Source organism: Mauremys reevesii, linkage group 2 (genome assembly GCF_016161935.1).
Source record: "Mauremys reevesii isolate NIE-2019 linkage group 2, ASM1616193v1, whole genome shotgun sequence".
Lineage (NCBI taxonomy): Eukaryota > Metazoa > Chordata > Testudines > Geoemydidae > Mauremys > Mauremys reevesii.
Window position 1 is genome coordinate 279,353,609 of NC_052624.1, and position 22,708 is coordinate 279,376,316.

Sequence of the window (22,708 nt, forward strand, 5' to 3'; positions counted from 1 at the left end):
AGACACTGAGCCATTGCAGTGACTTAAATGGAGCTGAAGGTATCTAGCACCTCTGGGAACCCAGCCACTTATTTAGGTACCTAAATATGAAGTTAGGAGCCTGGCTTTATTGAAGACCAGGATGTGACCTGTGTGAGGGGCAGATTGTCCACATCTGCCTCCTGTCAGGATCCTGCACGTTTCTTCTGAAGTAGCTGGTTCTGACCACTGACGGAGACAGGATACTGGCCTGGATGGACCTTGGGTCTGATCCAGCCTAGTGATTCCCCTCTGCCTCTGTTTAAGCACCCAAGACCTGAAGATGTAGCCTCACATTTTCGTTCTTTTAACCCTTCAGTTCCCAGGCCACATTCCTTGCAGAAAGGAAAAGGCAGCATTACACACAGCGTGGCTGCCTACTCCATCCACTTCTCTCTCATCTGAAGGGATATTTTATGTCCGAGACTTTGGATTGCTTCCCATGTTGGCCCATATACCAATTCACCACTCTAGATACACATCATTTCACTAAAACAAATATTACAACCTTTAATATTTAAAAAGGCTTAGCAATAGCACAGAGGATGGAAAACACAAAACGGTAAAAATGCTCAGGGTTTCATAGCTCTTCCAGGACTCGTTTTCTATCCCCCGCTTTAACTTTGGTGGCTCTCCACATAATTTCTCTTGCAGACCTCCACGGCCACATGCCGTGCAGTGAGGATGGGACAGTGCCCTTCGCAGCCTAGCAAGCCCCTGGCTATTAACCATCACAGCATCAAACACCTTTTCCAAGTGAAGTTGGGAAAACATGGACCAGAGAGTATCCATGCCGGCTCCCAAGATTCCTCACCCCATGACTTTCCTTTAGCCTAGTGTGAATGGCAAAGAAAGGTAACCACATAACAGTGTTTAGCCCACTGGGTCATCTTCAGTCCATGCATTATGCTTTGCTGGGCCATTGGGTAAACATCCTCCCCACAAAAAGACAAAACGTGGGGGAATGTGGAAGGAAGAGAGCCTGAGGCATAAGCCCTTGTATCAGAGGCCTGGTATGAGGCCTAAGGCCACAACTAAAATAGTGGTCAAAACTTTGCTGATATGAAGCGAAGTCAGGTTGTGGCAAGAACAGGGCTGATATTGCAGAAATACACATGCCTAGGAAGTGCTAGTCACAGAGTGCTCACGCAAACACATCCCGAGATCAAGGATGGTACAAAAACGTTACCCAAGGATAACAGGAACACACTGACCCCTCCTGAAAGATAAGGTCAGGATGACAGTACGTAATAGAGATGTTTTGATCGAACCAACATGTACAAGGTGATGGGTGATAACTAGCCACGTCAGGGGGCAGTAACTGACTATGTCAGAGGCAGTACATAACTTGCTTGTAGCGGGGTATAAACATGTATCTCAGAGGGAGTGTCTCTGTCCAGCCAACGGGGGAATGGAAGGTCCACCATTCACTGAACTGCGTCCATTGTCAGGGGCATACATGTCTTAGTATCCTCGTAGAGTCTGCCAGGCGCTATTGCCGCGCATCGTCGACAATAAACCTGGCCGGGCACCTTCGCTACAAACCGAGTCTGTGGATTTATTGGGCAGTTTGATTGAGGTCTGCTATCTCTGCTCTCTGTGCAGAGCTGGGACAGCACACTGGGTGAACACACACCCGCCAGCATCTGACCACAGACACTGAAGGTGGCACTTAGACATCCTAATAATAATAGCAGAGGTGCCATTCACATCCACCCAATGATCTCAAAGCACTTTATAAAGCTGAGTAAATATCATCCCCATGTTACCGCTGGGGAAACTGAGGCACAGAGCGGGGCCACGTCTGGCACAAAGCAGCAGAGAGAGCTATTGGCAGAGTGGAGAATGGGAATCAGGTCCCCAGACTGCCAATCCTCTGCTAGACAGAGCTACCTATCTGAGTATACATGTTTGAGTGACTGTGTGACTGCCCCAGTACACAAGGTGCTCACTTGGGGTGCCTTGTAGTGAGATGAACAGGAGTACATGTGGCACCTTAGAGACTAACAAATTTATTTGAGCATAAGCTTTCATGGGCTACAGCCCACTTCATCGGATGCATAGAATGGAACATATATTGAGGAGCTATATATACACATACAGAGAGCATGAAAAGGTGGGAGTTGTTTTACCAACTCTGAGAGGCCAATTAAGTAAGAGAAAAAAACTTTTGAAGTGATAATCAAGATAGCCCAGTACAGACATTTGTAATGAGATTGCTAGAGATACAGTCCATAGCATCATAAGAGAGTATCTGTGCCCAGTAAGAGACAGTGATGCCTATTAATCTAAACAATCTGTAACTAGATGTGGGCAAATGCCCTAACAAATAAGAGGAACACATCCAAATTGACTAGACTTGTGTTTAATGTAGCTCATTTCATATTCTAAGTTTCCTGAATCCCTGTGCAATAATGAGCTCTGTGTATATTGCTTCCACTGTATCATCTGCCTAGGCAGACAGAGCAGCTACTCTGCATTCAGCAGTCGCGACAGTCATGGGCATTCAAATCTGTTTTACTCAGAGAGGGGATGTTGGCCTGGGCAGGGGGAAATATACTGCTGAGATCTTTAGCTACCACAAGGACAACCCTTGCTGGACAAGGACGGAAGGGACCTTGGTTTACCATCTCATTGGAAGGACAGCACTTGATTAGTAGTGCAGCATCAGTGCTTCTGTGGGAGACAAAGTCCTGGGGATGCAGGGGTTATGCAGCCACAACCCTCTCTCCTGGATGTGAGCAATGCTTGAAGAGTTGCTCCTCTGAAGCTAGCTGTGGGCCAGATCCTGAGAAGCGATGAGTACATGAAACTTCAATGAGAGCTGTGGGTGTCTGGCCCATTGTTAGTTACACAGAAGCATCAATCACTTCCTGCCTTTATAATTTTGAATAGGCAAGCGGCAAGATCTGCTTCCATCTGAGTCCGCCTTTTTCTTCTTCTTCCAGTGAAATCTCCACTAACTTCTGCAGAGGAAATGTTTTCAAAATGTTTTGATTTTGATAAGTTGCACTATTTTCCTTTACTTAGACAACTCGTTTCTACTCCCCCTCCTCACACGCCCACACCCCATCTTGCTATAGGGCAATGTAGCAATTTCAAAATTAAATCCCTCCAGAGCTGTTCCCCAGATGCAGGGCCAACCAAGGTGGTGTTTTGTCAAGACTGGCTGATGGAACTATGTTTCCTCAATATGTCTGACATCACATCCCTGTCCCGTACAGCTCTCAACTCCATCAACCCCACCATAACCTGGATCCCCTTAAGATACCCATTAAAGCCCCTGCCCCAGTCCATCCATGCCAGACCCCCACAGTCCCATTCCCCAGCATCCTTGTGTGGATTTATCCATACTTACATATGCACTATATGGTTAGAGGATCACACGGCGTGCTCTCTTACTTCTCAGCTATTCTAGTCTGCAGGATATTTCACCATCCAATTTGTTTCAGTCTGAAATTTAGCAGATTTGAGTTCCTAATGCTGCAAGTTAGAAATGTTCATTGTAGTTTCACCATTCCATGGTTTAAAAACACCTGACAGGAGGGATACAGAGGCATAAACTGGACATTGTGTTATGAGCACCACTGCCCTCTACTGGATGGAATCGGGACTATATAACTGTGTCTGGGTCCTGGGGGGGGGCAGTGTGGATGTAGCAACTTCAGCTTCGAATAGCATGGCTGAAGATAAAGTATCTTCTTATCCCGACTTACCTCCCTCTCTCACCGCTCGATCGCGGCGTCCGCTTCCCCGCGCCGACTCCGCTTACCGTCGCTCTCGTGGAGTTCTGGAGTGAAGAGCGCGTTGAGGAGATCGATATATCAGCGTCTAGATGAGAGATGATATATCCGATCAAAAAAAAAATCTCGCTACCCTGCGATGCGGGTCTAGTCTGACGTACCCTTAGGCTACATAGGACTAAGATCTTCTTGAGTTTGTGAAAAACAGGTCCTGTGTTTTAGGAGCAGGAGAATGCATTGTCTGCTGCAGCTGGGAAGTTTGGATAAGCAGCACAGGGACAATTGCGAAGCTCTCAGTGGCCAGTTTTGTTAGGCATGTGTAAATCATGCTGCAATTCTTAGATACAGCCATTTGGGGCCCTGCTGTCATGGAGTTGGTCCACACAGGAAGGCAGCTCATAACCTCCTATCTCAGCCCTCTGCACTTGCTCAGAGAGACTACCTCATTTCTTAAAACCCTTCTCCCTGTCTTCTAGGAGAGGGCCTGTTCTCCTTCTGCCCTCTTGGTGGCAGTCTTAACACAGGAAACTAGCAAGCGACTCTGATTTCCCTTAACTAAAAACATCAATCACTAGCCTACTGCAGGAAAGCTAACGTTTTGAAGTCGATACAAAATACATACAAAGTTTATGGACAGAAAGGAAGATGTTTAAAGGATTTGCCAGTGCTCCAGAAGCTCCACGTCGATGATTCACACTGACCTACTTCAGGGCTTCACCTGTTCTGCAAACCCTGATGGTGAGATCTGTCAGATCTCCCAGAAGCACATACCGTTCTGGATCCAGCCCAATACAGAGAGGCAAGGAGTGCAGAAAATAAACAGGGAGGATACCGTCTGCATGCTTAGCAGCTTGTTTGCTGCTGTTTGGAAACTGGTTTGGTCTCAACGTTTTCCAGGCCAGGATCCCCCACCACACACTTTCCCATGTAACTGGGACCCCACTTCCTCCCATTTAGCTACAGGAAGGGCAGGACAGCTATGGCACCAACTCCTGTTGGTGAGCTCTTGGTAAGAGCTGATGGTCTAGTGACTTGTGGAGTCTAGTTTTCAAGTGAACAACCGAGTGATGGATTTTCCATCACCTTACTAGGGAGATACCTCCAGGGTTTGATAGCTCTCACCCTTGGTAAAATCTGGTGGAATCATTCATTACAAATTAATTATTCAGCTAATTTAGCCCTTCATTTCCCCTTGTCTATTCATGGACCCGGCCTGGTCTGCAAACATCTTCACTATTCGTAAATGTCTGTGAAAGACTTTGTGTGAACTAACTTCATCCCTTTGCAAACTGTTCACAATTTGTTCCTGGTGGTGAATGATTCGTCCTTTAAGTCAGGAGGTTTCATTTTTGCCCTGAGAATGGATGACTGAATTATTTTTTAACATGGAAAATACTTGCTGCTGAGTGGATTTATGGCTAAGGAGAAGGAGGACAGGTGGAGGCATGGTCAGATGGATCCTATAGTAGATCAGCAGTTAGAGGTCTTTCTTTGGTGCTGTGCAGTAAATGTGGCTGTATTTAGAATGCAATGCAACTGGAGAGAAACAGGGGATGCTTCTCACACCCAGCTGGGAACCGAGCTCGTGAGCAATTCCAGGGCAATTGCATAGTTAACAAAAAACAAGAATTTTATTCTTGCAGGCAAAAGAACAAACAAAACCAGAATGCAGCAGTGCAAAGTATCTAGCCCCTATATTCTAGAACACAACTACCACCTACCAATCAAGCAAACCGGATACTGGCCAGATGGACCTCAGCTCTGACCCGGTATGGCAACTGCTATGTTCCTATGATAGCAGTACTTCCATCCAAATTGAAGACTACCCTTTGGTATATTCCACTAAGCAGCCCTTACCCAGCAAAGCCTGTTCTATGAAAACAGCTTATATAGCTATATGAGAGGGGGAAATGCATCCAGGAGAGCTGGCTGTATTTTAAAGAAGTCTTACTGAGGGCGCAGGAACAAACCATTCCGATGTGCAGAAAGAATAGCAAATATGGCAGGCAACCAGCTTGGCGTAACAGAGAAATCTTCAGTGAGCTTAAATAAAAAGGAAGCTTACAAGAAGTGGAAATATTGGACTGATGACTAGGGAGGAGAATAAAAATATTGCTCGAGCATGCAAGGGTGTAATCAGGAAGGCCAAAGCACAATTGGAGTTGCAGCTAACAAGGGATGTGAAGGGTAAAAGAAGGGTTTGCACAGTATGTTATCAAGAAGAAGAAGGTGGTCAGGGAAAGTGTGGGACCCTTACTGAATGGGGGAGGAACCTAGTGACAGACGATGTGGAAAAAGCTGAAGTACTCAATGCTTTTTTTGCCTCGGTCTTCATAGACAAGGTCAGCCCCCAGGCTGCTACACTGGGCAGCACAGTATGGGGAGGTGAGCAGCCCTTAGTGGTGAAAGAACAGGTAAAGACTATTTAGAAAAGCAAATATAGTTCCCATCTTTAAAAAAGGGAAGAAGGAGAATCCGGGGAACTACAGACTGGTCAGCCTCACCTCAGTCACCAGAAAAATCATGGAATTCCTCAAGGAATCCATTTTAAAGCACTTGGAGGAGAGGAACTTGATCAGGAACAGTCAACATGGATTCACCAAGGGCAAGTCATGCCTGACCAACCTGACTGCCTTCTATGAGGAGATAAATGGCTCTGTGGATATAGGGAAAATGGTGGATGTGATATACGTGGACTTTAGCAAAGCTTTTGATATGGTCTCCCACAGTATTCTTGCCAGCAAGTTAAAGAAGTATGGATTGGAAGAATGGATTATAAGGTGGATAGAAAGCTGGCTAGATCGTCAGGCTCAACAGGTAGTGATCAATGGCTCGATGTCTAGTTGGCAGCCGGTATCAAGCAGAGTGCCCTAGGGGTCAGTCCTGGGGCCAGTTTTATTCAACATTTTCATTAATGATCTGGATGATGGGATGGATTGCACCCTCAGCACGTTTGCAGATGACACTAACCTGCGGGGGGGAGGGGGCGGGGGGCGGAAGGGGAGAGGTAGATATGTTGTTAATTGGTAAGACCTTTCCTGGATCTATAGTAAAACATGGGAAGCTCTGAATGAAGAACTCTTTAAGCTCATTTACCAAATCCAGCCCTGGCACAGGTGGGCACAACTCCCACTGATTACTTAAGAGAGGCAGTATGTCCAGTGGGCAGAGCTCTGGTGTATGAGTCGGGAGACCTGGATTCTATCCCTGGCTCTACCACCGGTCTGCTGGGGAAACTTGGGCAGTCCCAGCCTCAATCTCTGCCTCCGTTCTGTAAAATGGGGATATAGACACCATCCCTGATAAAGTGCTTTGAGATGTACAGCTGAAAAGTGCTCCTTAGGAGTGATGTGTTATTATTACAGCCTCTGTTACATTTTATTATAGAAGATCTCAGTATTATTACTGTTACCTTTCTCTTCTCCTCCTAAATGTCTGGTTGCTTAGTGCAGACCTCCTAAATGTCTGGTTGCTTAGTGTCCCAGTCTTGTCCTAGGAATTTATATGGCCTCCATCACCATAGGATCCAAGTGCCTTACAATCTTGAATGCATTTATCTTCCTGCTGCATGGTGGGAAAGTGTAATCCACATTTTACACAAGGGAAACTGAGGCAGAGAGACCAAGTGACTTGCCCCAGATCACCCAGGAAATCTGTGGCAGAGCATGATGTTGAACTCAGCTCTCCCAAGTCCTAGGTGGAGCACCCTTCCACTCCAGGCCTGGGAGAAGCTGGGGAGACAGCTCCAGCTCAGATAGCAGCAATTCAGTCCACTCCTCTGACTAAATTACTCTGCCTTGAGCCTGGTGGTTCATGCACCCGGTAACCAGCCAGTTGCTTTGTAAAATGGACCACCTGCTCCTCTCCCCTCCCTTGTGCTCAGTTTCCATCAGAGGCTCCCATCCCACTTCCCCTTTGCTTGCATGTAGCATTGAAACAATTTAGCGGAGAGATGAAGAACAAAGCCATCCCCTCCATCTTCCCAGCTTCGCGGCATTCAGAGCCAACGGAGGAAAGCACCCGGAGGAGAGGTTAGAGAGGTAGGCTGGCCTCTCTCTCCATCTCGCTTGCTTGCAGTTGAAATCACTCCATCTCCTTAAATTACAGCTTCTCCTTGCAAATGAGACTAGTTCAAAAACCTCCCAGGTCCTCGCAGGGTATCCCAGCGCTCTGGTTTATAGCAAAAAATCTTGCAGTGCAGCACAGTGGGGAGAAGGGAAAGAGCCCTGGGACGGAGCAAATCAGTGCATAAGGCCATGCTGCTGTGTAAATCCAAAGTTGCTTTCGGGGGGAACCTTGCGTCTCCACCAAATGGGCGCTGTTATGTGCTCGGGGTGATTCACTGAAGCAGACATCAAGCAAACTGCCAGTTAAAGGTTACAACGGTTAGAATAACAGAATCAAAAGATTGCAGCGCCCGAGTCCCCGTCATTCCTCGTTTTGTGGCAGCTGCGATGTAAATAAATCCCTGCAAACTGCCAAATCAGACAGATTTCCCTCTCAGTGGGACATTGATACTGTGCCTCCAGGGACTAGTAATGAGGCATGAGCTTCTTTTCACTGAGGCTGGAGGTTGCCACTTTGAATCCAGCCCAGCTGAATGGGAACTGACAGTCGGTGCCAGCTGGTGTCACACGCAGGCTGCCAAGTAGCCGTGAACTGGTTGGCTCAGTCTGCTTGGGGCTTGGGAAACACAGGCCCAGTTCCCTGCTCTGCCACAGACTTCCTGTGTGTCGCTGGGCATGTCGCTTAGTCTCTCTGGAACTCATTCCTCCTCATCTGTAAACCATGGCTAATCACGCTGGCCTGCCTCACAGCAGGGTTGTGAGCTTAAATATATTATATATATTTTTTGTGATATTGCAGGTTTGGTTAATAAAGCTCATAGTGCTGTAATATACTTAGACTTCTGTAATGCGTTTGACTTGGTACCACATGACGTTTTCATTAAAAAACTAGAATGATACAAAAGTAATATGGTTCCCATTAAATGGATTAAAAACTGGGTGGCTGACAGATCTCAAAAAGTAACTGTAAACAAGGAAATCATCACTGAGCAGGTATGTTTCTATGGGGTCCCGCAGGGATCAGTTCTGGGCCCTATGCAATTTAACATTTCATCAGTGACCTGGAAGAAAGCTTAAACTCTCATCGCTCTTGAAGTCTGCAAATGACCCAAAGATGTGGGGAGCGGTAAATAATGAAGAGGACAGGCCACTAATACAGAGCGAGCTGGATCACTTGGTAAGCTGAGCGCATGCAAACAATATACATTTTAATATGACCAAATGTAAAGTCATACATCTAGGCAGGGCCAAGCTAACAGAATGGGGGACTCTATCCTGGGAAGCAGTGACCCCCAAAAAGACTTGGGAGTCATGGTGGATAATCAGCTGAACATGAGCTGCCAGTGCAAAGCTGAGGCCAAAATGGCAAATGTGATCTTTAGATGCATGAACTGGGGAAACTCAAGTTTTTGTAAAGCAATTCTATTCCCTCTCTATTTGTACTGACAGTGGGATGGCTACTGGAATACTTTGTCCAGTTCTGCTGTCCACAGTTCAAGAAGGCTGGTGATAAATTGGAGAGGGATCAGAGAAGAGTCACGAGAATGATTAATGGATTGGAAAACCCATCTTATAGTGCTAAGACTCAAGGAGCACAATATATTTAGCTTAACAAAGAGTAGAGGACGGGGTAACATGATCACAGTACCTGTATAGGGAACAAATACCGGTATTTAATAATGGGCACTCCAATCTAGCCGAGAAAGGTATAACAAGATCTAATGGCTAGAAGTTGAAGCTTCAGACAAATTCAGACTGGAAATCAGATGTACATTTTAACAGTGAGGGTGCTTAACCATCGGCACAGCTTACCCAAGGTGTGGTGGATTCTCCATCACTAGCAATTTTTAAATAAAGACTGGATGTTTTTTTCCTAAAAATCTGCTCTATTTCCTATCAAAATTATTTTGGGGGAAGTTCTCTGGCCTGTGTTATACAGAAGGTCAGACCAGATGATCCCAATGGTTCTCTTCTGGCTGTGGAATCTGTGAATTTACAAAGACAGTGTTGTCTTTATGTATCTGTGGCAGATATTAATTTAACCACACAAAAGGCTGGTGGAAGCTGGCTGCAGCTATACCGGACATACTGAGGCACATATAAATTAATAGCCCGTTGCTTTATTGCTCCCGTTGCTTGGTTTTTCATTTAAGTGGCGCCAGGTTGAAAAAAAAAAGGAAGTATCCTTGGGAGAAGAGATTCAGTCTGTGGAATGAGTCCTTAAGAGACAGCTCCAAAGTCGAATGAGAAATGGGGTCATTTTCAAAATCTTCACCCTGTTTACATCTGTCCTTCTTTCACTGGCTCCTGTGTTAATTATCTAACCAAGAGGAGCTGGGGCAGGTGCCATGAAAGGCAGCAAACTGGAACAAAGCAGCAAGGCTTGAAACAGGACTTAATTTATTCAACTATGTTAGAGACCAGCCATCCACTCTGCCGCCTTTGTGATTCCCACATGTGGAGTTTTATTGCTGTTCATAGTTCAGTATCCAGCTTTGTCCAGCAATCAGATGTCTCAAGTTAAGAATGCTTTGCACTTAGCAACTTTCACACCAGAGTATCAATGCACTTTGCACACATTAGTTATTCAGATCTAACAGCCTTGGGAGGTAGGTAAGGATTGTAATTAAATGGCTGGTCCTGATGTGCACCAGCACCCCCAAATGTTAGTAGTACTAAAATTACGCAATATAGTGTGTCATAGAGTTTATACTGCTCAAGCAGCTGGGAGAGATTCTCCTCCAGCTCAGGTGCTTTTGTAGAAGGAGGATCTGAGTTTTAGCCCCGCTGCTGTGATGAATTTCTGAAGTAGCCACAATGACAACTGTGAAGTCACCCTAGATGGCAAGGGATTTGTCACAGCATTGTCAACCCCATTTTACAGATGGGTAACCTGAGATAGACAAAGATTAAACGGTTTGTGCAAAGTCCCCCAGGGGTCCAGCCTGCTCCAATCAAAGACCACATGCCAGTCCTACCAACCAAGAGCTGCTTAAGCTGACATGGCCCCTTTCAGATCATGAACTTTATGAATCTCATTGTTCAGTCACCAGATTTTACAGACATAGCAGAGCCAGAATTACAGTTGTCGGTAAACGGTTCTCCAGGGGAACAGTCACATAGGGCAATTATCCCTGGGCACGTGTCCTCCTTCTTGAAATCTCTGGTCATTCCATAAACACTTTGCTCCATGTTCTGCGGTTGGTTGGACTATGTGCAAAATGTCTCCAGGCAAAGCACCTTCTGCCCAACTCCTTTTTTATGTTGAAAACACTGTCCTACACTTTGTCTGCCTCCTAGGCCTGCCGCTCCCAAACACCCAAAGACAGTGTCGCTGCATAGTTACTAGGTGACCACCTTCAGCAGTAAAACTCACAATGTACAGTATTACTACCCCATCATCCAGAGGCCCTGACCGAGTTCCGGGCCTCATTGCGCTTGGCTCTGTACATCCATAGTAAGTCAGTCCCTGCCCCAAAGACCTCACAGTCTAAGCTACACCGTGGGCTGGAGAACGGAAGTTCTGTTACCACCCGTTGACAGATGAGAACTGAGACAAACAGGGATCAAGTGACTTATCCAAGGTCAAACAGGGAGAGCTGGGGTATGAACCCAGATTGATGGTGTCCGTTGTGACAAATTTACCCTAATTATGAGCTGAACTGTGAAAAGTGGGTGAGAGTTCATAAAATGTTGCAAAACCCTATAGCAACAAATGCTGATGGGAAAAGGTATGAAAGGGAAACAGACTGAATGAGTCCAAACCGAAAAGCCTCCTGATATAACTCAAGGACAAAGTTAGGATCCTGTGTGGTAAACAAGAAGACCAGAAATCAATAAACCGAAGTTGGCGTGTTGGAAATTAGGCCTCGTCAGTGAACAAAATAATGAGGGGACGGGCTGTTTCATCCATCGCTCCCTGCTGGGCTTCTTTTAAAAGGAAGGCTTTGGGAGGAAAAGTACAGACAGAGGCTACCAGCAGCGCTGGCTGACTGAAAGGAAGGGATGGAGTGAGTGTCTCCATCATGGCCCCACCATCTCCTGGGACCCCTGGACCGTCTTCATCCTAATCCTGAAAGATGTGCAGAGCAGGCGGGGCCAGAGAGAGAGAATGAAAGGGCCTTGCCACTTCCAGAGGCTTTGGCTAAATCCAGCATACCATGTGGGAGGTGAGACTTTTTCTGCCTTCCCCACTGTGTCCTTTTCCTTCCCTACCATATTTATTTTCTTCCTCTCTCTCCTTTTCCCTTCTGTCTAATAAGAATCTGGCTTAGCCGACCAAGACTGTATGTTTTGCAATATTGCCTTGAGCCTGTGACTCAAAGGAGGCAGCTACAAGGAGTCTAAACAACCTGAAGCTGACACAAGTTTGCTACATCTTGGAGGCAATGTTTATGCGTCAGTTTAAGCCCAGGGTTCGAATTCAGGGCATTAAATTCAGGTCTAGTCTAACCCCTCTTCTGTCTAAACACAAATCACACTAACCCAGGTCTCAGGATCCCAGGACCCCATGGGGGTGGAGGGTCTGAGCTTAAGTCAAGTTGGGACCCAGGGTTCAAGCCCTATTGCTTTGCAGTGTAGATGCAGACCCACTGGACTTGTGCTCTGGAAGTATCCCACAATCCCACAGGCTGATTTTCTTTATCCTCTGAACAGTCAAGTTTGGTGAAAAGTCAAGTTTCCCCTTACTGCACCACGGACAAAGGGCTCGAGTGGCCACATTTTGGGATGGGCACAAGGAAGTCTGGGATATGGGTGGTTGAACTCAGGCCCACATGATGCAGGTTGGGACCCAGGGTTCAATAATTCCTAACCTGGGGTTACAAATGAGTGTAGATACTCAAGCCCTAGGTTAACAAACCCAGAGTCTGCTAACCCATGTAACTGGGCTTACACTGCAGTGTAGACAGACCCACAGTGGCTGGTAAGACCATGTGCTGAGCCTCTGCTTCTCCAGCAGTGAGACTGCAAGTGGCAGTCATCATCAGAGGCAGAAGCTGCATTTTCTGTCTTTGCTGTTCTCTTCTCTCCCCTTTGTGTGAGTTTGTCTCGTTTTGTCTTCTAGGAAACAGGATCAGACTTTAACAACAGCAAGGATAGCTCCTGCCCATCTCAAGTAACATTTCCCCGCCCCTCCACCACAAAAGGACAGTTATCACCATCTTTAATACCTTCTAAGAGATTGTCAGACACAGGAGTTTTCCTTCTAAAGATTCTCCAGCTAGAGAGAAAGGGAACAAGGCATGGTGTTAAAGGAAGGCCTTATTTAATTCTTTACATTGTTTTCCCTTCTTTTCTGAATCTTTATTAAAAGGTGAAAAGGATTTTTCCTAATGGGTTCTCCATGGTACTAAGCGGGCTGAGGTCACTGTATACCAACCCCCAAACCTTCCTTAAAAACTATTTAATGTTAGACAGTGACTGGGTCATATTAACGCCTTTGATCCTTTAGGCTCGTATATTGCATCTAAATTAATACAACACATCCCCCTCTAGCATTCTGACCACAAGACCACCTCTCCTTTTTCGGTTTCAGGTTCAAATCCCTGTTTCTGGGAACAAATACCCATATCTGCACAAATAAAAGTTCCTCCCTAAAAATCCATACAAGCAAAACACAGTCACACGAGTTACCTCTTAAAGAAAAGTCCCGTAGAACTTAATGGGGATGAAACCAATCGAGGATTATAGAAATTATTTTAAAACCTTCTAGAATTTAATAGACAGTGTGCTCCTTTCTGTAGGTTGTTTAAAATCAACCTGCCGTTTTTTAGAACAAGGGGTATAGCTCTCTCCTAAATTCTGATCTATTGGATAGTTTAAAAACCCACCTATAAAAGCATTATCCTTTTCTATTGAATGCTATAGGACTTTTCAGAATGGGTCGTCGAAAAGGGTGTGTACCCAATTAGACTGAATTGCAATTTGCATTGGGTGAATGCGTTTGTGAATAATATTACCCCACTATTTACCCAGCTCTATCATGGGTGAATATATATTTAAACCCCCAATAACTTCCTACATTTGCATTCCCTGACCTATGAGCTACACCTCTGAAAAGCAAAAGATCAATTTCCATGTCTTTATTAAAAAAAAATCAAATTGGGCACTGCCCATTCAGTGTTTAGCAAAAGAAAGAAACCTCAGAGAGCATAAATGAAACCTGCCTTTCACACCTGCATCACTGCACTTACTGTGGGTACAAATACACCTATTACCATCTCATTACACTCCATTAAATCAATTAGGTCAGCGGCTGGCAGATTTTTCACTGAGCCAAGTCAGCCAGTTGAGCTATATGGGGAACTGCAGAGAACACCAATAACTCACTTCAAGTGAGGCATGGAGAGACTTTCCCTGTAGTAAAACATTTAAATATCTGTCATCTCTCTCATTCCAGAAGCGAAAATTACTCTGGATTGTTCTTCCCCTCCCTCACCCCACCAACCATTTCTCTTTTTCTCTTCTGCTGCATCTAAAGCAGCCAAACTCTTTCTCTCCCGCACACCTGCCAAGAAGCATATTTCAGGGATCTTTGCCCCCTTTCCCCAAATCTGCCATTTCTCTTGTAATAGATGCAAAGGGGCAGGTGTCAATCACCATAGCTCCATTGACAATGTCTTTGGTGGAGCTACCCTGATTTTCACCAGCTGAGGGCTTGTAGGCAAAAGGGATCTCCTCTCTCCGAATCACTGTCTGGCTGGCATTTCAAAAATAACAACATTGAATGTCATTCAGGTTTCTCATATTGCCTGGGAACTAGAAGAGACAATCATTCATTCCCCAGGCACATTCCAGAAACATTAGCCCCCTTTGCCTTTTCTTCATGCTGACAGCTTGTGTTGTCCAAAACATACAAAATATATTAAATGTCTCTACGGTCCCAAGCGCACTCTGTGACATTTCTATCCTCCTTGACTGTGACTGCGATCAGGTCTTCTTCTGCGGGATGGTGATTCATGTCCGCAAGAAAGCCATTTTACCTTACATTACCATCATTGTCGGCAGCTGGCGGCACCCAGCCAAATGCAGATGTCTCTGAGGATCTGTGATCTAGCTCGCCTCTGGTATTCTGCTGTGTGTGCGGTGAGCTGTTTGTGTATGAGCTGAGATGGGAGTCCCATGCCAGGAGAGAGACCGGAGTGTTGGAAAATAGCCATCAGAAGACAATCTACCATCAGAAGACTTTTCTTCCTCTGTAGTAGCTCATAGCATGTGATCCATTCATAAATCTCATTGCTGTTTTATTGCACCGACTTTACATTGGCTCTGGGACCCTAGTAGATTGCTGAATCACCACTTGGTGGGTGAGAACTTGACAGGTACAAATATCCTCTCAGTCATTTCCTAGCCTGTAACACTCAGCAACAGAAGGGCTGTCCCAGTTTTCCAGAACAATCTTGTCTTTGTTATATGTTAGGATTAGGGGCTTTGCTGGATCTTCTGGATAACAGGTTGCTGCTTCTTGAGTGGTCCCGCCTGGCCAGAGTTTCCTTTGCAGCAGCTTCCCTCCATTCTTCCTCTTCTGGGCCCCTTACACTTGGGGCTGGTTTAATGCCCACAAGCAGGTCCAAACAGTCCCACCAATAAAGTCCATCCAAAGGTTCAGGCTTATCTCTGGCTCTTCTGCTATCCACAGGGAGCTCTTCCCTGGCCGTAGCCTGCCCTTCACAGGGTCACTCCTCATAACTGTCTTTCCCTGAAGCTTAATCCTCTGGCTCTGGCTTCCTTCTCTTGCCAGTGTCCCCTGTGTTCTGAGGGAGAAGAAGGCAGTCTATATACTGTCCTCCTCCAGGGAGCTTCTCCTGATTGGCTGCCAGAGAGTGGAGCCCTGCCTCACCCTACACCCTGGTCCCTTAAAGGAATAGTGTCCTGGGGTTCCCCCCATCCAACTCCTAATTCCCTGGGACTGCTTACTTTCTTCTGCAATCAGGCCATATCCTGGGCCTTTGGTCTTTCCAGTATCCTGGAAGGGGGTTTTCTGGCCTTCTCTAGTATACTCTGTTACAATCTGCTTCTGGGCCACAGACCACCCTTAATGACATTGGCTAAGCAACATGGTCTTAGAATCATAGAATCATAGAATCTCAGGGTTGGAAGGGACCTCAGGAGGTCATCTAGTCCAACCCCCTGCTCAAAGCAGGACCAAACCCAACTAAATCATCCCAGCCAGGGCTTTGTCAAGCCTGACCTTAAAAACCTCTAAGGAAGGAGATTCCACCACCTCCCTAGGTAACCCATTCCAGTTCTTCACCACCCTACTAGTGAAAAAGTTTTTCCTAATATCCAACCTAAACCTCCCCCTCTGCAACTTGAGACCATTACTCCTTGTTCTGTCATCTTCTACCACTGAGAACAGTCTAGATCCATCCTCTTTGGAACCCCCTTTCAGGTAGTTGAAAGCAGCTATCAAATCCCCCCTCATTCTTCTCTTCTGCAGGCTAAACAATCCCAGTTCCCTCAGCCTCTCCTCATAAGTCATGTGTTCCAGCCCCCTAATCATTTTTGTTGCCCTCCCTAATCATTTTTGTTGCCCTGATAAGTTTTCTTTTTTGTCCTTGCCATAACTGCACTGCTGCCTTCCTAGTATATCTTTATTATGACTACTTTTCCCATTCCACACGGCATGTCAGGGGATGGCATTTTTATATCTATGTGCACAGTTGCAGATTTCATAGCTAGGTCTTATGTTCCCTGAAGGGCTGGCTGATTTTGGGGGAAACGTCTCCCATGGTCCAGCTCCTCCTTTTCCTGTAGGTTTTACTTACACTAAAGAACTTCCTACATAACGTGCATTGCCAAGAATTTCTCATGAAGCCTTCAATTAAAAAAAAACAAATCTTTCTGCGGCAAAGTGACTCACTAGCTGGTGTGCCCCCTTGTGGATAGATGGGGTGTTGCTGGATTTCTTCTCTGTAGTCCAGCCATACAGGTTCACTAGTGGTCCCTTTTTGCCCGGTGACTTGGACCTCTGGCCAGCTCCACTTTGGTCCCACCCCTTTCAGGGTAAACCAGGCTTTTCACCCATTAGCCCCAGACCTCAGACCAGGTCGACAGCCCTGGTCCAGGCCCAATAGTGTGTCTGGAGTCTTCCTGCTACTCTTCCCAGTCAGGCTGTACTGTTAGTGGCACTAAGACGGGGGGGTCTAAGCCCGCCCATAACTAAAGGCCTCCCCCCTCAGCTAAGTGGGAGGAACCTCTAAGCCCCACTACAAGTGATTTCTGGTGACAACAAAGGAGAACACAGCAGTGGGAGTGAGCTCAGAGGTGGACTATCAGGGAACCCGAGAGGGACACCAAGAAGAGAGCTCTGAACAGTGCCCACTGCCCCTCAAAGGCATCTAAGGAGTCAGAGGGTGCTGCCCGGAGGAACTCTGCTCAGACATGTGACCGAATGAGGGAATGGAAATAGGCCCCCACAGTTGCGCCCTGTCCTACTTCCTCCTTCTGGCCGTCTTGGCCAGTGCTAGGAGGAAGTTGATGAGGAGGTCCCCTGACTTTGCGGGGCCACAGCTGCGGTGGGCATAAATCAGGAGGTGTGGGGAGAAGTGCAAGCAGAACCTCAGTAAGAGGAGCTGGAATTGGGGCTGCACCCTGACTCACTCTACGTAGATGTGCGCCAGGGTCTCCCTCTCACTTCAAAAGAGACAGGTGTCGGGGGAGTTTGTGAACCTCGCCTGGTACGCACTCATGCTCACAGCTCCAGGGAGGAGCCGCCAACCGATGTCCCTGGCGGGCCTTGGGTGAGGCTGTAGAGGAACCCGGTCCGTCTCTCTTCAGTCCCTTTCTTCTTGCTTCAAAGGTCCTTGGGCTGGCAGCCAGGGACCGTTGAAGCAAATGGTTAAGGTCTCTCTGGTCATACCTCTTGCATCTGCCCTGGGCTACCACCCTATGTTTCCCCCACCTTCTCAGGGGCGTGTATTTTCAGGAAAGGTCTGCCCCAGGGTTAAACCCTTTGTCTCAGTCCTCAAGGAAATAAAGGCAAGGCAACTAAATTACCGGGTAACAGAAATAAAGAACAGTACCAGCTTCTCTGTCCTAGCAGGATCCTCCAGCCATCTGTCCTACTGTTCTGTGTTTTGAGGTAGCCTAGATCTCTGCTGTGCTCTTCTCTGGGAGCTGAGTAGGAGCGGCCTGTCCACCTCCCAGAGCTGGGGCCTTCTGAACTGAGCTGCTTCCCTTTTGAGGTTATTCCTCCAAGATTGGCATGCTTTACTGGTGTGGTGGGGCAGGGCTGCCTGAACCCACAGCTGCTTTTTAACCCCTTCCTGACAGGTGCAGGGTTTGTACACCCCATCACACTGCCTCTCTTGTTGCAGAGTCAGTCACGTATCTGGTGTGGATTTAAAACAGTCTCATCACTGAAGCGCAGAAGAAAATAATTAGGCCAAGTTCACGGTTATGTGGGTGTAAATCTGACAACAACCCAATTTTCCATCAAAAACCAGTTCTGATGGAAAATTTTCGAACAGCATTAATGCTGAATGTCCCCTGCTGTCCCACTCTTTGTTTTCCTATAGCCCACAAAATTACTGCCTGCGATAGAAATTTCAAGCATTCCCACGGTGAGAATTAGCTACAAAATCAATTCCCATCTCCTCTTTGATTCAGGGTCTGAACCAAAGTCTGAAACTGACTACAGTGATTAACTCTGAAGCAGGAAAAAAAAAGAGAGAGTATTAGCAGGACCGTTTGTGTTCATTATATTTTCATTTCACTTGTTACAGTAGGTTCCATACCGCAGAGTTCTGTGTTTACATAATGAAGCGTCTGATATTTAATATTTATTAGTGTGGGGATTTTTGTGTCTGATGCTATCACACACGCTGTCTCTCTCGCTGATACTCTAGCAGTATATGCTCCTTTTTCATAATCCTTTCTCAGTGCCTGCAAAGTCTATCACTAACAGATAGGGACGCCCAGTGTAGCAGCCTCGCCAAGCCCAAGTCTAGAATTCACAAGTCAGGACCCCAAAGAAATTCATGTGATTATGAAAAAATAATAATGTGGGGTTCTTTTTATTTGCCTTTTGGGTTTTGAGCCTGTAGGGATCCAGGAGGGCTAGAAACTTATTTTTTTTAAATTGTTAAATAAAAGCTGAGGTTCTCACATAGTCCCATGACTCCAGGAGCTGGGGCCTTAAGAAAAACACCAAGTATCACCAGCCTCACTAGTCAATCATGAAAGCTGGCAATGTATGGATCATTTTATCCCCGAGGAGTTCCCAAAAATGTTCAAGATGCAAAACTAAGGGCTCTGATTCAGCTGCACTTACTCATGTTGACTGGCACTTTACTATGGGTCAGATGGTGACACTTACCTATAGCCCCATGTCGGGAGCAGGAAGGGCCCTATTAACACAGGGGAGCACCGGGAAGTATTTTGGAATGGGTCTGCACATTGCCTCCAGGAGATCTCAGTTGCACTAGGGAAAGAAGTATCTATAATGCCTCTTTTAGGGGTGCAGCAACCTCTCTACAAGCAATGGGGTGGTGTGGAGCATGGGCAGGCATGGCTCTGCCTACTCCTCTCCCCTTTCCTCCCTGCCGCATGCCTGGCAGCTGTGTAAGGAGATGCAACAATCTGGCCTTAGAATTCAAGGCCAGAAGGCCCCACCAGATCCTCTAGTCTGACCTCCTGGACATCACAGGCCACCAGCCACCGCACACTAAACCCAGCGTATCCTAGGTGAGCAGTATCCTCAATGGGCCTCCTCACAGAGTAAGAGTGAGTGAAGATGGCAGGTTCAGGCCCCAGCTGAGTCGCTAAGGCCTGAGGGTTTTACGGCAAAGTGGGAGAGATAATTCGGGTGATACAGACCAGAGAGACTAATTCCTCCTAGAAACCTGCTCTCAGATCCTGACTCACTCCTAGGTGAGCTAGGACCTGATCCAAAGGTCACTGAAGTCATTGGAAAGACTCTTGTTGGCTTCAGTGGGTAGGGTGACCAGATCACAACACTAAAATATCGGGACACATTGGGGTGCCTTCAGCCCTGCCCACAGTCCACCCCCGCTTCTCCCAGGCTCCACCCCTACTCATGTCCCGCCCCCTCCCTGCCAAGCCAAACAGCTGTTAGGTGGCGGGAAGCGCTGAGAGGGAGGGAGCAGTGGGGATGTGGCATGCTGGGAGGAGTGGGGGAGAAGGAGGCGAGGAGGGGGGAGCTTGGCTGCAATTTTTCCCCATGGGTGCTCCAACCCTGGGCCACCCATGGAGTCGGCGCCTCTCTCCCGCTCACCTCCTTACCTGAATATTGGGGCAAATGGCGTCCCAATCGTACATCGATCAGGACATGGGACAAAGGGTTAAGTATTGGGACAGTCCCGATTTTATCGGGGACATCTAGTCACCCTATCAGTGGGTTGTGCAGATGCTGATAAGCTCAGTGATGCAGAGTCTCGGCCTTGCCCCACACCGTTTGAGACAGCACAAAGGCAGTGTGAACTGACCTCCAATCACTGCCTGGGGTTCCCCTGGAGTGATGGACTCTGCACTGGCAAAGCCCAGTGCACGGTGGAGAAAGGGGGAGAAAGAGGTGGGAAGGGGGATTAGGCAGAGTGCAATATGCTCCAGCAATCCTCAGAAGCCAGCTCCCTGGCAGTCCCTACTGTGCTGGGTGCAGCCGGCAGTCTCACCCAGTGAGTAGTAATTTGTGGGTTTCCTGAAACTCTTCTGCTGGCCTAGCCACTGAAGTTTGAACACTTTGGCCTCTCTGACCTGGCAGCTCTTCCTCATCTCTAATTGTTGTGACTCTGTGAACGTCTTGACCAAATGCCGTTCCCTGTCATATTTATCTTTGGAAAATAGCTGATACCTGTAAGTAAAATAAATTCCCTTTGAAATGAGACAGGCGGCCAGGGCCTTATCTCGAGATGGGCGCACAATTGTGTAAATAGTGATTTATTTCTGGTGAGCTTAGCAGATATGGGTTTTTTTCTTTTAAAAGGCTTCTCTGGAGCTTTGCCCAGCTCAGACACATCGGGGGGAAAGGTTAAGATTCTCATAAATGCTGTTACTTAAAAATAAAGAAGACAGGAATCAATGCTGGGCTGCGTTCTGTGCTCCATCAGACACTGAGCATTGACACTGCGGCCCAGCGCGAGGTTATCTCACCTTCCCCAGCTTCTGTGCTGCTGTGGGGGTGGAAACAGCCTCCGGTGTAAATCGGAGCAGCCCCAGGGGCTTTACCTCAGCTGTCTTAGCATTTGCTGAGTGCTAAGGCCTTCCCCCCTTGTGACATCATCCCTGTGCCTACTCCAGAGCTTGGGCAGGCCTCCAGTTCTTCCCCAAGAGGACTCTTCCTGTGTCCTTTTGCCACCTCTTTATGGTACCCTCTACACCATCAGAGTTTCATATTGGGGTCAGACTGAGGTCCATGATCCCTAGGACCCACTGTACCTATACTGTACGCCCAGTATGCTGCAAAGAGACTGTATGGGGATTGCGTATTTATCCCACTGTGTCCCTCTTGAAAGTCTCCCCGTGGTTGATCTCCAGCGCTTCTGTTGGCGAAACTTATATCCGTCAAGGGGTTGTTTTTTTCACACCCCGACTGGCAAAAGTTTTACCGACCCAAGTGCTGGAGAAAGAGAGAGAGAGAGAGAGAGAGAGAGCTTCCTGCAGCAGCTCTGATTCGTTGCTCTGCTCCAGGAGGTGGGCAAGTGAGGCAGGCAGCCAATCAAGGGTTTTTCTCTTAGGCAGGATTCAAATCCACTAGCTTCTTAGGTCATCACCAGACTGGCTCCAGCTCTGGCCAGAATCCCGTGAGAGTTGGCAACACCATTAATCAAACCCTAAACTCAGACCCTGAACCTAGCCCTGCAGCCTGCCTGGCTCATCTCCCCTCATGATGGTGCTCAAGGACTCTCTATGGGATCGGTGCAGGAGTGAGCCTGGAAAAGGGCTGAGGGAAAGGCTTAGAGGCAGCCATGGTAGGAAAAATCCCAGGGAGGAAGCAGGAGGCCTGAGTAGACCGGCCTTAGCTGCTTGCTACAGGTCCCTGGGCTGGAGCCCAGATTAGAAAGAGGCCCTGGGTTCCCTGACTGACCCACTGAGGAAGGTGGTGCGAAGACTTCCGGAGACAAGGGTGGAAGGTCTATTGAATCTGGAGCTGGGCTGAAGACCCGGTGTGAGGCTGCTGGACAATTGTTTTGTTGGACTCTCTGTTACCCTGGGACTATACGCTACCTAGCCGGAGGGTAGAATCACAAGAAGTAGACCACAGGCCTGGAGCAGCTTTCATCAGGGGGCACCAGAGGCGAAGGCCCTGCGAGGCCACGCCCAGACACGAGCAGGCATGTCTGCTGGTGAGTCACACTTCTATATGTACCGGTTCAATGTGTAGAAAAATAGCTTTGACTGGGCAAAGGTGAATGATCTCACCTGAGCCAGGCATAGCATGGAGGGAGCCGCAGTGCAAAGCTCCAGCCTCACTCCTACTCAGCCAAGACAGCAGCTGATCTGAAGCAGCCCCCATTCCAGTCCTGAATCCCCACGCTGCCCATCCCAGCCCTATCAAAGCCCTCGGGCCTGACCTGCAGTGCCATTTGCTTATTTCAACCAATGGGACTGAAACGTGCAAAGGGACTGGAGGGAAGGAGTGATGATTGGCTGAGTAGCCTGTGATGTCACAATACTCCTCTGCTTGCAGCACCAAATGGGCACTGTGTGGAAACCGGGCGTTTTTGGTGTCCATGGTTGTCACCAGATTGCCACCCATTCTTCCCATTGCTACCTATAACATTCCCTGAAATTTTGGCTTGACCAGACGTGGTCTTCAAAAGTTATCATATTACAGACGGACATACTGAGAAATGCCAATGAGTTAAGTCTAACTGTCATATTTGGGGTCAGGTGGGAATTTCCCTCCAGCTCGGATTG

At 47.3% G+C, this 22,708-nt stretch overlaps 1 long non-coding RNA gene across 4 annotated transcripts; it reads right to left on the bottom strand.

Annotated features, from left to right (window-relative positions):
• Positions 1-2,382: 2,382 nt before the first annotated feature.
• On the bottom strand, positions 2,383-22,337 carry LOC120398541. 4 transcript variants are annotated; one of them, XR_005594517.1, is made up of 4 exons: positions 22,211-22,337; positions 13,000-13,049; positions 3,377-3,501; positions 2,383-2,984 (listed from the first exon to the last, which is right to left on the bottom strand). It is a non-coding gene; the product is annotated as an uncharacterized LOC120398541 (long non-coding RNA). The 4 variants fall into 4 exon arrangements; XR_005594516.1 differs by lacking the exon at positions 13,000-13,049 and adding an exon at positions 20,464-20,642 and having other exon boundaries at positions 22,211-22,329; XR_005594515.1 differs by lacking the exon at positions 13,000-13,049 and having other exon boundaries at positions 3,377-3,554; positions 22,211-22,329.
• Between the last annotated feature and the right edge of the window lie 371 nt (positions 22,338-22,708).